The sequence below is a fragment of the Meles meles genome, chromosome 1, assembly GCF_922984935.1.
Source record: "Meles meles chromosome 1, mMelMel3.1 paternal haplotype, whole genome shotgun sequence".
Lineage (NCBI taxonomy): Eukaryota > Metazoa > Chordata > Mammalia > Carnivora > Mustelidae > Meles > Meles meles.
In genome coordinates this window covers 200,203,106-200,220,070 of record NC_060066.1, presented here as the reverse complement: position 1 = coordinate 200,220,070, position 16,965 = coordinate 200,203,106, and the positions used below count along the sequence as shown (strand labels likewise).

At 41.1% G+C, this 16,965-nt stretch overlaps 1 protein-coding gene and 1 non-coding gene across 6 annotated transcripts in view; both read right to left on the bottom strand.

Moving 5' to 3' along the window:
• LUZP1 (leucine zipper protein 1) overlaps positions 1-16,965 on the bottom strand; it is a 102,356-nt gene that overhangs the window by 67,044 nt on the left and 18,347 nt on the right. The window lies entirely within an intron of this gene.
• LOC123928858 lies at positions 15,064-15,141 on the bottom strand. Its single transcript, XR_006815834.1, has one exon. It is a non-coding gene; the product is annotated as a small Cajal body-specific RNA 20 (non-coding RNA).

Here is a 16,965-nt window from a genome sequence, read left to right as displayed (position 1 = left end):
AACTAATCTTCGACAAAGCAGGAAAGAATGTCCAATGGTAAAAAGACAGTCTCTTCAACAAATGGTGTTGGGAAAATTGGACAGCCACATGCAGAAAAATGAAACTGGACCATTTCTTTATACCATACACAAAAATAAACTCAAAATGGATGAAAGACCTCAATGTGAGACAAGAATATCCATTAAAATCCTTGAGAACACAGACAACAACCTCTTCCACGTCAGCCACAGGAACTTCTTCCTAGAAACATCACCAAAGGCAAGGGAAGCAAGGGCAAAAATGAACTATTGGGACTTCATCAAGATCAAAAGCTTCTGCACAGCAAAGGGAACAGTCAACAAAACCAAAAGACAACTGACAGCATGGGAGAAGATATTTGTAAATGATACATAAGATAAAGGGCTAGTATTCAAAATCTATAAAGAACTTATCAAACTCAACACCCAAAGAACAAATAATCCAATCAAGAAATGGGCAGAGAGGGTGCCTGGGTGGCTCAGTGGGTTAAGCCTCTGCCTTCAGCTCAGGTCATGATCCCAGGATCCTGGGATCCAGCTCTGCATCAGGCTCTCTGCTCAGCAGGGAGCCTGCTTCCTTTTCTCTCTCTGCCTGCCTCTCTGCCTATTTGTGATCTCTGTCAAATAAATAAATAAAACCTTAAAAAAAAAAAAAGAAATGGGCAGAGGACAGGAACAGACATTTCTGCAAAGAAGACATCCAGATGGCCAACAGACACATGAAAAAGTGCTCCACATCACTCGGCATCAGGGAAATACAAATCAAAACCACAATGAGATACCACCTCACAGCAGTCAGAATGGCTAAAATTAAAAAGTTAGGAAACGACAGATGTTGACAAGGATGTGGAGAAAGGGGAACCCTCCTACACTGTTGTTGGGAATGCAAGCTGGTGCAGCCACTCTGGAAAACAGCATGGAGGTTCCTCAAAAAGTTGAAAATAGAGCTACCCTATGACCCAGCAATCACACTACTGGGTACTTACCCTAAAGATACAAATGTAGTGATCCGAAGGGGCACGAGTATCCGAATGTTTATAGCAGCAATGTCCACAATAGCCAAACTATGGGAAGAACCTAGATGTCCATCAGCAGATGAATGGATAAAAAAGATGTGGTATATATACACAATAGAATACTATGCAGCCATCAAAAGAAATGAAATCTTGCTATTTCCAATGACATAGATGGAACTAGAGGGTATTATGCTGAGCAAAATAAGTCAATCAGAGAAAGACAATTATTATATGATCTCTCTGATATGAGGAATTTGAGAAGCAGGGTGGGTAGAGAAGGAAAAAATAGAACAAGATGGGATGAGGAGGGAGACAAACCATAAGAGACTCTTAATCTCAGAAAACAGACTGAGGGCTGCTGGGGGGTGGAGGGGTATGCAGAGGGTGGCTGGGTTATGGACATTGGGGAGGGTATGTGATATGGTGAGTGCTATGAAATGTATAAGCCTTAAAATTCATATACCTGTGCCCCTTGGGCAAATAATACATTATATGTTAATAAAAATAATTTATTTTTAAAAAAGAAATCCTTGGAGTCTAAAGGGGGGGGAAGCAATAAAGAACATTTATGGAACAACTGGGATATCTGAATATGAACATTAGAGAAAATTGTGTCAAAACTGAATGCAGAATTATTTAGTGGTTATAGGCTATGATGTACGCAACTTGCTTTCAAATGTTTCAGAAAGAAATAGGCAAACAGAAAAAAAGCAATTATGACCAAAAAGTAACAATCATGAATCTAGATTAGCAGTTCTCAAAGTTTTGATCTCAGGACTCCTTTGCACTCTTAAAAATTACTGAAGACCCCAAAGGGCTTTTGTTTATATGAATCTAGATTTGCCATATAAAAAATTAAAACTGAGGAAATTTTAAAACAGGTATTAATTTTCAAATTACAATAAACTCATTATATATTACCGTAAGTAACATTTTTATGAAAAGTACTTTTCCAAAATCAAAAAAAATTAGTAAGAAGAGTGGCACTGGTTTTGCACTTCTGCAAATCTCTTCAACCTCTGTTGCAATATCACACCCGTTTCTACATCATGCTTATAATATGGCATTTTGTTGTATGAGAAGAAGATAATAGCTTCACATACTATGCACTTGAAAAAAGAGTGCCTTGACAGCCTTTTCAGATGATGAGAGAGACATTCTTCTATAATAATACACCATAACTTGACAAGCAGTAGTTCCTCGCAGGTTAGTTGTAATATGGAATCTGAAGCCATATCCATAGGAATTTTCATATGCTGTTACATTAAAATCCATTGGTCTTTCTTGCACTTCGAATGGATCTTTTAATAAAATCATACCTTGGGGTACCTGGGTGGCTCAGTGGGTTAAAGCCTCTGCCTTCAGCTCAGGTCATGATCCCAGCATCCTGGGATCCAGCCCCACATCGGCTCTCTTCTCAGTGGTCCCCCTCTCTCTCTCCACCTGCCTCTCTGCCTACTTGTGATCTCTGTCTGTCAAATAAATAAATAAATAAAATCTTTAAAAAAAAAAAATCATACCTTGATTATTTCAAGCGTTCTGCTCGAAACTGATATTGACTTGGGCAGAACGCTCATGAGAATTGGCCGGAAAACCCCCGGCGAACTCGCTTCCTGCGACACAGGTCTGCAGGGTCTCCTCCTGGGCCTGGCCTGGGATCCCAAGTTTTCCGGGCTCCAATCCTGCCAGAAAGCCCTCAGTGAGTCAAGTGCATGTGAGGTCAACGCCTCCTGCTACTCAGCCTCCTGGGGATAACCTCCCTGGTGCTGGCAGATGGGGCCTGCTGTGCCCCTAAGCCCGGGGCCTAACCCTTGCTTGGTTTTTCAGTCTTCCTTTCCCAGGGCCCTGTCTCTTGAGCCCTCAACTGGGGGAACCCTGAAACATACCCCATGAGTCCTCCCGCCACCTAAGTGGAAATCGTGCCTTTCGGAGCTGCAGAAAACCCTCAGCGCAGGAGACACCTGCATGCCCCCGCCAGAGGCCGTCTCCCACCATCAGTGCCACACTGGGCCGAAGCCTCGGAGGCTGACGCCCAGTCACAACCCCTCCCTCAAATCTCCCAAATAGATATCTATTTGGGCAGAACACTCGTCAGGACTAGCCAGTGCTGGGTGGCGATTTGGACCGCACTGTCCCCTGTGGGCTAGAGCGATTTCTCGTTCGGTGCATGTTGCAGCCATCTGGAAAACGGGCGGAGGCTACGCTGCCCACCCGAGGGCCCCTGCACAGGGGAGCTTTCCCTGAGCAGAGCTGAGAGAGGGGTTGTGGCGGGTGTCAGCCTCCGACTTTTCAGCCAGTGTGGCACAGAATTGGGGGATGGCCTCAGTGGGGGCATGAAGGTTTCTCTCGCTCTGAGGGTTTTCCGCAGCTCCGAAAGGCACGGTTTCCTCCTGGGTGGCAGAGAAGTGGGAAGCCTGCTTCTCTTCCTCTCTCTCTCTGCCTACTTGTGATCTCTGACTGTTAAATAAATAAAGTCTTAAAAGAAGAAGAAGAAGAAGAATCCACGTAACAAGGAACTACAAACAACAAAACAAATACAGATCTATAGTCCCTTGTTTTGGGCTAAATATATTTTGGGATTCAGGATTTTTTAGATTTGGAAAGATAATGTAATAGGGACCAGGGCAATATGCTATAGGCAAACGCATCAATATTTCCACAGCTTAAATATATGAATAATCCTCGGGCGCCTGGCTGACTCAGTCAGTAGAGCATGCCACTCTTGATATTGGGGTTGTGAGTTTGAGACCCCACACTGGGGGTAGAGTTTATTAAAAAAAAAAAAAGTGTGTGTGTGTGTGTATTCATATATATATGAATACGCAAACTAAGTCGGATAAATAAACATCATAAATAGCCTCACTTTAGGGGCACCTGGGTGTGGCTCAATCATTAAGTGTCTGCCTTCAGCTCAGGTCATGAACCCAGGGTCCTGGGATCAAGCCCCACATCGGGCTCCCTGCTCAGCGAGGAAGCATGCTTCTCCCTATCCCACTTACCCTGCTTATGTTCCCTTTCTCACTGTGTCTCTGTCAAATAAATAAAATCTTTAAAAAAAAAAAAAAAAAAGCCTCACTTTAGTTCAGGTCAGATTTTGCTATCAACTGAATCATGTTTTTCATTTAAGCGCTTTCTGAGTTTTGACACTGCACATAACTAACTGCAGGCTCCTTGGGAATACGCTATGCTCCCATTCAAATAATTCCATCAGCCCACGCTAGTACCTATTTATGGGGCAAGGTTAGGTAGAGAGTTGAGATTTTTCAAGAGAACTGTATTTACTTGTGATTCCAATGAAGTTGCATATTCCATTGAAGAACTGGTAAACCCACATTAACAGGAACAGGTGGTTAGGAACAGGCACAAGGCCAATATAAGTCATTTTCATCAGGGGCGCCTGGGTGGCTCAATTGGTTAAGCGACTGCCTTTCGGCTCAGGTCATGTCCAGAATCGAGTACCACATCAGGCTCCCTGCTCATCTGCTTCTCCCTCTGACCCTTCCCCCATCTCATGCCTTCTCTCTCTCATTCTCTCTCAAATAAATAAATAAATAATCTTAAAAATCAATCAGTCAATCATTTTCATCAAGAGTCAGTAATCAGAGAGACCATGGGTAGGGACAGCATAACACCAATAGTGTTGGACTGGAATTGTTATAATAAAATCACAGACAGCCAACGGAGGACCTTAGAGCTACATATAATTCTCTAAGGCTGAAAATAGGTCCTTGAACAAAAAAATAATTAAAAATTAAAATTATCCATCAATTTATACCTAAAATATGTAAAAAATATATGTCAATCCCACTTAATGCTACAAATTAATTAAAGATCAGAATTTGGAGGCAAATTATTACAACCCTTAGCTGAAACACTGGCAAATTCCTGATACTACTCTTAACCAGACTGTAATTTAGTAATCCATAGCAAAGTGGTATACTAGAAATACCAAACTGAGAGTCCAGGAGATCTCCGTTCTCATCTCAATTCTGCTACCAACTAGTTATACAGCCTGAACCAGGTTCGTAGCAGACACTCAGCAAATGTAAATCAACAGCCCTAACCATTTTATGTTTCTAATTCATCACTTGTAATAGAGAATACTGGATTAAAAGAATTTTAAGGGTCTCTTTTAGCTATAAATTCTTTAATAAAAATCCAGGTTTATTTATATGACTGGAGCTGGTCAGAATTTACTATGACAAGTTTCAAAGAAAGACAGGGTTTTTTTTTTTAATCTCTAAAATGAGAGATTTTATTTATTTATTTGATAGAGAGAGATCACAAGTAGGCAGAGAGGCAGGCAGAGAGAGAGGAGAGGAAGCAGGCTCCCTGTGAGCAGAGAGCCTGATGCGGGGCTCAATCCCAGGACCCTGGGATCACGACCTGAGTCAAAGGCAGAGGCCCAACCCACTGAGCCACCCAGGTGCCCCAAAAGACAGGGTTCTTGATTGAAGAAAATAAATTTTCTAGCAAAAGTAACAGCATGCATGAGAGTTCTGTATTAAGAACAAATGAGACAGTATAATCTGACCTATAACACGTGTCCCCAAGGACCTTATCAACTCAAACAACTTTAGTGATGACTGTAAGACTACCTAGTCCAAATCGTTCACTTTACAGGTGAGGAAACTGAGAATTACATTATATGCCCAAGGTCAAACTATCTGGCTATAGCAACACTAGGGCTAAAACCCAAATTTCCCTAATTCCCAGTCAAATGCTATCTTTCTTATAACTCAAGGCTTCTACAATGCATAAACCAGTGCTACCTGTAGTACAGCAATTCCTTCACTCAACATATACTTTTTTAGGACCTCTAGTTCTCCTGTATCATGTAGACATAGGAGGTAGGCAATGAATTTTAGGCAAACAGATCCAAAATTCAGGAGTGCCTGAGTGCCTCAGTCAGTTAAGCATCACCATGGCTCAAGGTCATGGTCCAAGGGTCCTGGGATCAAGCCTGGAATCAGGCTCTCTGCTCAGCGGGGAGCCTGCTACTCCCTCTCGTTTTGCCTGCCACTCAGCCTACTTGTGCTCTCTCTCTCTCTCTCTGTCAAATAAATAATCTTAAAAAGGGGGGGGGCATCTGGGTGGCTCAGTGGGTTAAGTGTCTGCCTTCAGCTCGGGCCTTGGGATCAAGCCCCTCATTGGGCTCCCTGCTCAGCTGGGAGCTTAGTTCTCTCTTCTGCCCCACTCATCCTTCTCTTTCTCTCTCTCTGTCTGAAATAAATAAATAAAATCTTTTTTAAAAAGGAATTTATTTTAAAAAAAGATCTAAAAACTATAGAGAATATATCTGCAAATCACTTATCTGATGAGACTAGTATCCAAAATATACAGAAACTCTTATAATTCAACAATAAAAAGACAATTTTTAAAATGGCAAAGGATTTGCATAGGCATTTCTCCAAATATATACCAATGGCCTTATAATAAGCACATGAAAAGCACATGAAATCTTTTTTAAAGATTTTATTTATTTATTTGACACAGAGAGAGAGATCACAAGTAGGCAGAGAGGCGGGCAGAGAGGGGGAAGCAGGCTCTCCGCTGAGCAGAGAGCCCGATGTGGCACTCGATTCCAGGACCCTGAGATCATGACCTGAGCCAAAGGCAGAAGGTTAACCCACTGAGCCACCCAGGCAGCCCGAATCTTTTTTTTTATAAAAAAAATTCTAAAGATTTATTTTTTAGAACACAAGCAGGAAAAAAAAAAAGATTTTATTTATCCATAAGTAAATTTTATCCATAAATAAATGATTTTATTTATCCATAAATAAAGTTTATCCATAAAATAAATATTTATTTATTTTAGCGAGAGTGCACACAAGCTGGGGCAGAGGAGGGGCAAAGGGAGAGGGAGAGAATCTCAAGCAGTCTCCTCCTGAGCACAGAGCCCCATACAGGGCTTGATCTCAAAACCCTGAGATCATGACCTGAGCTGAAATCAAGAGTCAGTCCCTTAATGAAGTAAGCCACCTAGGCACCTCTGTTGGTTTTATTTTAAAACACAAAGAGACACCAAAGTGAACTTCTCACTCACGCCCTTTTGTGTTGGAAAAAGAAAATACCAACACAAGATTAATGCATAGAAGTCTCAATTCATTACTTACTGAACCAGGCATGTGCTATAAAATGGGAATACAGAGAAAATACTCTGTTCTATGATATTCATAGTTCATTATAAGCAGACAAAAGTAAGCAAATAATTACAACAATGTGGTAAAGGCAGCAAGTGTTTCACAAGATGTACAATAACAAAAATACAGAAGGAATGGATTGATAGTGAGAGTTAGGAAAGGTTTCACAGAAGAGACCCAAATGAGACCTTAAGAAGGAATAGAACCTCTCCAGGCAGATCATGAGGACAAAACCACTACGAATCAGTCCATGCTAAGCATCACAATGGCATTTAGAAGTAGGACAAATCATTTCTCTGAACTGATCTACAAGAGCTTCACAGTAAAATTCAAGCTAATCTTTGAGAATGAGTAGAACATGATTATGTGTAAAAAAAGAAGGGACTGAATCACAGGCAAAATACAATCAGAAATGCACATATTTAGCTTAGCACAGCAAGCTAAAATTCACAGACTGCTGAAATTCACAGGTTGTCGGTGTTGGTACAACTTAGGTACTATTTTCATTTGTGTCTTCCAAAGAAATACTGCCTCTAGCATTTTAGTTGCTCCGGTTCTTTTCTGCACATGTAACATCTGTGTGCCAGCTAGCGAGCTCGCTCTATTCTCACTTCCTCTTTACAACAAACCTGAGCTAAGTACTAATATCCCAATTTTAACAAGGAACTCAATCAACTACAGGAAGGTTAGTAACATTTCACAGTACTGTTTCCTGCATTCTGTTCAGTGTCTCAATTAATCCTTAAAACAATCCTAAGAACTAGTTATTATTAGTACTTCTAGTCTATAGATGAGAAAACTGAGATTCAGGAAAGTTAAACAAATTTGCCCAGACTCACACTGGGAATAAAAGGCAGAACTGGGAATTCAATCCAAGTCTCCATGATGTCTTCTCCTGGATATATCATTTTATCTATCCTTAATCATTATTCAGTCTAATTCAACTTGCTTCAGTTTTTATATTCTGCATCCCAGTGACTAGCAGTAGTAGTAGTCTCTTGCATGGCAGCTCCGATATACATTTGCTGAAGACGTTGTTCCTGTGTGTCAGAGCTAAGGGAAAGCTAACAGCCGTTAGCTGGAGAAATCCTGGCCAAAAGAAACCCAACACAAGGTCACTTCTCAAAAACTCTTTTTAGTTTTTTTTCAAAGAGTAGGGGAGAGCCTCCAATGCTACAGCAGACTAGCCTGAGGGAGAGATGCTAAGAAATCTTTCCATCAAAGAGATGGAAAGGCAAGTCTTCCCAGGATCTGGTTACAGCAATGCAGAGACCATGCAGTTCACACTGCAGCAAAATCCCGTGCTGACAGCTGAGCTAGATCAGGCCGCATGAAGCTGTTTAAAAACAAACAAACAACAACAACAAAACCCCAGAAGCACTTAAATCCTAAGCACGCCTCTAAACAACCGCAGCAAACAGACACAGGACAAGAGAGTGGGGATCAGTGAAAGCAGTTCAAGAGTTAAATCCATAGAACGACTCACATGACAGCACAGCTCGAACGGGCAGCTCACGCCTCCCACTCGGTTTACCTTTTTTCCACATAGAAAAGGTAAGCTGTTTTCTCAGTTCCCAGAGAATCGGATACCCTTCAAATGTTGTTTCTCAGCCTGCTAGATGGCCACACCAGGACATAGGAATGACGCAGCAACAACCCCCTCTCACAGCAGGAAGGGAATCAGGGACTAGAAAAAGAAATGAGTAGCTGGGAATGATCTTCCTTCCCGGTCCAAACACCACAGGCTTATCCTACTTACACAAGCAAGAGAAGTGACTATACCATGACACTCATCCCAAACCTTTTTTCCCTCTTTCAGACCGGGGTTAACTAACCTTTTAAATTTAATTCCATAATTTTCTCTTGTGTCCTTCAGACAAGTTGCTTCATGGATTTCTCATTTGTAAAATGGGACTAAATATGCAAAATTCTAGACTCTACCTCTCACACAGGAATGTTATTTGAAGGAAATGGTATTGAAGGTACTTGCAAAAGTTAAAAACATAACAATAGCCAACATTTATTGTATGTTTACTTCGTGTCATTCTAAGCCCTCCGCATCAACTCCTTTACTTCTCACAACACTAGGAGGCAGATACTATAAACCCCATTTTTCAGATGAGTAAACTGAGGCACAAAGAGGTAGAGTTTCCTGAGCTTACACAAAAATCACATGGTAGAGCTGGAATTCAAACCCAGGTCACGTTGGTCAGTAAATGTGAGTGGTAATACTAAACTAAAATAACTGTAACGTATAACGAAAATTATGTTAGAATAGGATAGCACATAGCTTAAAGAAGCAAACACAATAACCTAGCCTAACATCGATATCCAAATTCTACTTTGTTCTCACCACCGTATACCTTCATCTGTACACACTGAACTCAGCATGTAACAGATACATGTATGTGGCACAGAGGCTCTGGAGTCAAACAGACCTAGTCACATATGTGATAGCATGTCGCTAGCAGTATGGGCAAGTTACTCAACTGTGTTTCAGTGTCCTCACTGGTCAAACAGGGATAATAGCTACCACGTAGAATTATTTAAAGAAGGACTAAATGCATTATAAAATCATCTGAGGATAGCAGCTGGCATTATAGGAAGTGCTAATAACCGAATGTCATTAGCTACTATTGTTAATAACATTTCACTCTGCCATTTTACCTATTTTTCATATAAATAAACGCTTTAAAAAATGTGCTTCAAAGCCGTCACATCATTTTGAAATAGGCAATCTGTACTGGCCTTCCCATTTCAGTATCTCCATAGTTCAATAATATTTTCTGGTACATTTAGAATCCAGGGAACATGCTAGTGATGTAGCTTCTACCATTCTGAAGACATAGCTGCAGTATTTCTTACATGTCAAACAACATACCACAGACTCTTCTCTCTTAACAAAAATTGTCAGATTTATCTCAATATGAACTATCACATTTCTGACTAATCTGTAAACTGACTCTGAGACTCACTGTGAATGGCTTTTTATCAAAACACCTCAAATTAAAATAGTAGTATCTTTTCCGAAGTTACTTACTTCACCTCATTTGACAAATCTGAAGCCCAAGACATAAAGTGACTCGCTCAAGTCTATGTAGCTAAAAAATGACAAAAACTGAACCAGAACCTCCAAACTCACTTAGTCCAGAACCCTTTATCATCTGTCTGGGCTGAGTAATTCCATTTCCTGTACAGGAAGGTGATAAACATCTGAGAACAGAGAATGACTCAAATCTCTAAGGCCAAAAAAATGTTCGGGATACAAGGCTTCTATGATCATTTAACAGAGCAAACAGCAACAAAAAGTGGCATTACTCAATACTGTTTCCTTCTCAAAAAATCATGTCATCTCAAACCTTCGCTCTCCTACATCTGTGTTATCCTAACCCACATTTGCTAATGCCCTACTTCCCAGCTATCTCTGCAACTTTCTGAAACTGTCCTGGCAAATTCAAGTCAAAATCCTAATAACAAACTCTAGGGAACTGTCACCGTCCCGTGTTATTATAGCAAATACTCCTGAAAATAAGTGGGGCTTAGAAATTCTATTATTCTGAAATTCTCAGTGTAATTATTTTTTGCTGTGACAGAATCTGATGTGGGATTTTTTTTTCCAGAAATAACTTTCCATAAAAATACTAAAATAAGAGAGAAGACATCAAAATTTTCTTATGAAGGCCACTTACCTGATATTCATTAAACTTTCCCATATTTTCTGGAGTATTTCAAATATCACATGAGTTTACCAAAGAACTTAATTCATAACACTCTTTCCAAAAGTCCGCTCTAAAAAAGAAATGTCTGCCTTTATGTACTACAGTGTTCAAGCAGAGTCAAGAGCAGAAGTGGGCAATCCATTTTACAAACAAGCCACAGCAGGATTAGGGAGAGAGGAAGAGAAAGAACAGGAAAACTAGCAAGTCAAATCAATTATTTACTTAAAAGTCCACAGGGTACAGAGCACTATGAGATGCACAGTGCCAACCTGCTCCACCCCTTCTCTGCTAGTCAGTACAGGCCCCGAGATGAACACCAGAGTCCAACAACCAGCCAAGTTGCAGGTAAAATGGCCTTACCAGGCTCAATGGGCCAAACACGCATATTTTTAACTCCAAGTCAAAGAAGAGAGGTTCTAGGAAGAACATGATCAATACCTTAAATATTGACAAGAGATTATGGAAGGCAAAGGCTATGAAAATGACTGAATATATGGACACTGGGACTTTTGAAAGGGCATTTACAGTACAGTGTTGGAGACAGAAACAAGACGGGAAGGGTGTTAAAGAACAAGGAATATGAAAGAAAAGGCTGCATACAGAATGCTCTGTTTTTAGATGTTTGAGAGTAAAAGGAAAAAAATATGGCAATAACTCTAGGAGCCAGAAGGGCAGGGGGATTTTATTTATTTAGGATAGAAAAGACCTCAGTGTATTCCCAATCTCAAAGGAAGGACTCAATAAAGAGTGCAAGGAATGCAATCGACAGATATAAGACAGACAGGGAATTAGTAAGAAGTCACAAACAAAGTGCGTACTAGGGAATGGGATGGTGAAGAAAAGTGATCCTTGTGGATCCTGAAAGTCAAACACAATGAGAACAGAGGACAGCGAATGGTAGGGACTTTGAAAAATCAGAAGCCATGCAAAAATGGCCAAAAAAAATGGTCTAGAAGCAACAGTGAAAGGCTGTATTAATTGCTGCACAGTCCAAGGAATGACAAAATATTCAATCAGCAAAAATACAAATAATAGCATTCATTAGAGAAAAAAAACTTGTTTTCACTTGTGTGTTAGGAGATGGAGGAAATGTTGGGAGAAAAGATTAAGAACCTAGGACTTTAATCACTTTGTGCACAGGTTCTACTAGACCAAATACAAGCAGCTGGTAAAGAAACAGCAGGAATGAGGTGGAGAGGGGTGGGGCTGTGCTTTAGAACACGGAGAAGAGAGAACATTGAAGAAATAAATTATCAACAGCACACATGAATAAAAGCTAAAAACTTTTATGGCTGTGGATAATGGGGAGCGTTAAGAAAGGCAGATACGCCCCCCCCCCAAAAAAGTGCTAGATATGAATGACCGCTAGTCTCCAGCACTAACTACACTTTCAAGCAGACTGACCTTTCCCACTTTCCCAGAAGCTGGACCCTGAAACGTCCTTAGATGTCATTTGCCAGACTAGCACTTTGCCGAATTGTATCAGCAGGGTGCTTGTTTTCTGAATTGGACATTTATTTTTATGAAGGATTTGTTGAAAGCTCTACGAAAGGATATGAGAGACATTATCCAAAAGATAAGTGACTGTCCTTGACTAGAACTAGGGCTAGATCATATTTGGTCTTCGTTTTTTGTTTGTTTTTTAAAGATTTATTTATTTATTTATTTATTTGACAGAGAGAGAGACACCGCAAGAGAGGGAACACAAGCAGGGAGAGTGGGAGAGGGAGAAACAGGCTTCCCACTGAGCAGGGAGCCTGACATGGGGCTGAATCCCAGGACCTCAGGATCATGACCTGAGCTGAAGGCAGACACTTAATGATTGAGCCCCACATTTGGCCTTTGAAGCCCTCCTCCCACTACTCTTGCACACACAGGATGGAAAAGGCTAGATAACACCATTTAATATGTGGATAGCACAGCACTGATTTGAATTACCACCTAATCAATTATTTCTTTCCCTCTCCTTATTCCTATTCTTATGACCTCTAATCCAAGAACAGAGTAGAAGAAAGAACATGGACTTTATGTCACATTAATGGAGAATCCTATTTCTTAAACCCCTATGAGCTTCAGTTTCCTCATCTGTAAAGTAGGAGTAACAATACCTATTTCATGAGGCCGTCTGAAACCCTGAAGAGTTAGCAGACATCAGGTGTAGATACTAACGAAATGATAGATAATATATTCTACTATAACATCCTGCAATGACAAAAACTGAAAGACTATTTTAACTATATCATGATAAATTAAACCATCCAAGGTGAACCACTGTATTGCCACACTGTGTTGTCAATGTATGCAGACAAATTCCCCTAAATGAAAACATTCTAAAGCCATCAATGCATCCCAAAAATTCCTCCATACTTGACATCTCATCGAACAACAATATTATTTATTAGGATACAATTTCTGTAACTAATAACTTATGTAAAACATTTAATGGTTTAAAATGTACCATATATATCATAATATATATATGTGTGTATGTGTGTGTGTGTGTGTGTATATACATATATATATATATATATATATCCCCCCAAATAAATGTTTCCAAAATAAAAGAAACCTTTTAACTCCCACTTCAATCCCAAGTCAATTTTAGAGACTCGCAAATTTTAGAGACTCTCAACATATCTCAAATAAATGCTGTCATGGGGTCCCTGGGTGGCTCAGCGGTTAAGCACCCAATTCTTGGTTTTGGCTCAGATCACAATCTTGGGGTCATGAGAAGGAGCCCATGTCTGGCTCAGGGCTCAGCAGGGAGTCTGCTTGAGATTCTCACCCTCTCCCTCTGCCCCTCCCCTACTTACACCCTCTAAAATAAATAAAATCTTTAATAAACAAATGGTGTCATAAAAGCATGTGGAGATAGAGTAATATTTAGCAGAGAACGAGGCAGAAAGGCTGCCCCCTTTGTCCCCTTCTCTAACTTCAGTTAACTAGTTATCACAAATGCCCCCCAGTTTCACCAAACTCATAATCTTACATTTACCTTTCTTTATCCACATCATTAACTCCTATCTCTTCCTTCTTCAAAACTTTTAATATACTCCTTTTTTTTTTTTAAGTTCCTAAATTCAGGTCCTGATAGTATGCACATCTGAATTTCTACAAAAATCCTTAACTGGCCTCCTTTCCAATAACACCTCCTGATTAATTAGTCTATAATTCTGTATTGATCAGTGCCTTACCTTTATAAACCTTCAGTGGTTCCTAAAGGGTAGCAAGATCAAGTCCTAATCCCCCAGTATAGTCTTCAAGACTGTTCGTAATTCAAGATTTACCTCACTAATCTCATCTTCTCCTTGTCCATAATCTAAACTCTATTACTGGAGCAGACAAGTATTCTTTCTGCTTTTTTCACAGTTCCAAAGAAAATGGCTTATTATTTTTAGAACAAAATACGATGCTTTCACAACTCTAATTAGTGAAAAACCGTTAGAACTTTTAGAACAAAAAGGCTAAAAACTTTTCTAAAGCATTATTTTGTCAGCTGATGAAGCAGGCACTCAGCACAGAAAGCTTCCCACCTGCAAGCTTGTGGAGCCAGAGGAGTCTAAGCTAAGGGCTTAGCAGCGGGGCTTGCGCTCGCACCCAATGTACTGAGTGTCAGGTCTGACCTCCTGGCCCTGAGGCCCTCGATGCTCCCCCTTCACTGCCCACTCACGGCTGCTTACCACCCCTCACCTCACAATCCGGTGTGGGACCCTATACAGGAGACACAGCTCTCAGAGGATGGATGGAGTGGGCTGGCTGGCACCCAAGCTGATCCAGGCAGGGAAAAATGGTGACCCTCCTCAAGTGGCGTCAGATGCCCCTTCCACAACAGAAGTCCCCACTTTGGGACACCCTCCCCTCCCTCAGTGATCTCGCCTGGGGCCAAAGTAGTTGTTTAGTAGCAGAGGAGGAGGTGAGAGGCCCCAGTCCCTCACAGGCATCTCTCTGGTGGATGACAACCTGTATAGGTGTGTTTACTTGTTAGGTATTACAGGCAGGGCAGGCAGGGCCCCAAGCTACTTTGGGGGCAACACGGGCCAGCAGAGAGACTGGCACTATCCAAGGAGAGCCAGAGGCCCCATGCCCGGTGCCACTACTTCAGATTCTAGTCTGGCTGTGGGGTCGGTATGCCTGGTAGAGACCAAGTCGGAGGCTACCAGCAACTACAGATGTCTGAGGCAGGGAAACAAAGTTGCCAGCTCGTGGCAGCCCCAACAATGATCCTCAAGGGTAGAGCAGACAAGTATTCTTAGGTCTGGTCAATAACCTACGTTTATCCCAATCTCAGTATCTTCGTTGTTTTGTTGCTCTGGCCTGGAAAACCATTCCCTTCTTTCTGTCTCTCCACGTTGTATCTACCCATCATTGTCAAACTCTAGTCTAACTGCCTCCATGGAGACCTCACAGACCTCCCCAGCCCAGACTAATCTCAGTAAATTCTTCCCTGTAGCTTAGCACAGACCTCCTAGAGCAGTTACCACTCACTGTACCAAAGATTTGGTGGCATTTTCATCAAAGAATACTAAATTTTCCATAAGGCTAAATTATTCAGTACAAAGACTTTAATCTGAGAGGATGCCCTTTCCCTTCTGTTTTAAAATGTTCCATCTTGGGGCACCTGGGTGGCTCAGTTGGTTGAGTGACTGAATGCCTTCAGCTCAGGTCATGATCCTGGAGTCCCGGGATCGAGTCCCACACAGGGCTCCCTGCTCAACAGGGAGTCTGCTTCTCCCGCTGACCTTTCTCCACTCATCCTCTCTGTCTCATTCTCTTGCTCTCTCTCTCAAATAAATAAATAAAATCTTTTAAAAAAATAAATAAATAAAATGTTCCATCTTTTCTGATACAATTGTATCAGATGAAAGGGTTGTTTTTCTTTTTTGTGCCCTTACTTGGAAAACAAAAAGTTCTTCTGAAATATGAATGGTTTATTAAATGAAAACTCCAGAATCACCAGCCAGTATCACCCCTTTTGGCATTAACATATAATGTTAATTGCAAAACCAGGTACTGTCTCCCCAGTTAGAATGTTAAATTCCTTAGAACAAGGGCTATATATGGCACTTCTTTTGTCTTCTTGTTTTGTCCACATTAATTAGCCCTGGGTTAAATACACAACAGGTACTATAAATTAAATAGAATTGACTAAATTACTGGCCTTTTTTTTTTAAGATTTTGTTTATTTATTTGACAGAGATCACAAGTAGGCAGAGAGGCAGGCAGAGAGAGAGGAGGAAGCAAGCTCCCCACTGAGCAGAGAGCCCAATGCGGGGCTCGACCCCACGACCCTGGGATCACAACCTGAGCCAAAGGCAGAGGCTTTAACCCACTGAGCCACCCAGGTGCCCCAATTACTGGCCTTTAAATTTGATGTGAAACTGACCAAATACATAAATGAAGCCAGTGTTCCTTATCTCCTCTCTACCTCTTTTCCCTAGATTCTCTGCACTCCTCTCAACTTACCCACTTAACAGCCATGTACTTCTCCTATTTCTGCCCTAATCCACTCCTCTTGCCTTTTATGATTGGAAATTTTATCCCCCCCCTTATTATTTGCCTCCCATTAACCACCTCACTACTAAGCCATCTATTTTTTCATCATACTGCTTTATGATCCTGATAGTCTCTTTCAAGTCATGGTGGAATTCAGTTTTAAAACGAGTCTAACATAATCATCAGTCTTCAAGTTCCCTGCAAAAAAAAAAAAAAAAAAAAATTCAGCATATGCTGGAAAGTATCTAATTTTATCAAATTATATTAAGAATATCTCACATCGTACTCCAGTACAGCTGTGGTAGAAAGCATAAAAACTGGTATTCCTGACGGCCTGAGCAGCTCAGTTGGTTGAGGGCCCCACTCCTCGTTTTTGGTTTTTTGGGTTGTTTTTTCTTAAGATTTTATTAATTTATTTGACAGAGAGAGAGATCACAAGTAGACAGAGAGGCAGGCAGAGAGAGAGGGGGAAGCAGGCTGCCTGCTGAGCAGAGAGCCCGATGTGGGGCTCCAACCCAGGACCCTGAGATCATGACCTGAGCCAGAGGCAGAGGCTTAACCCACTGAGCCACCCAG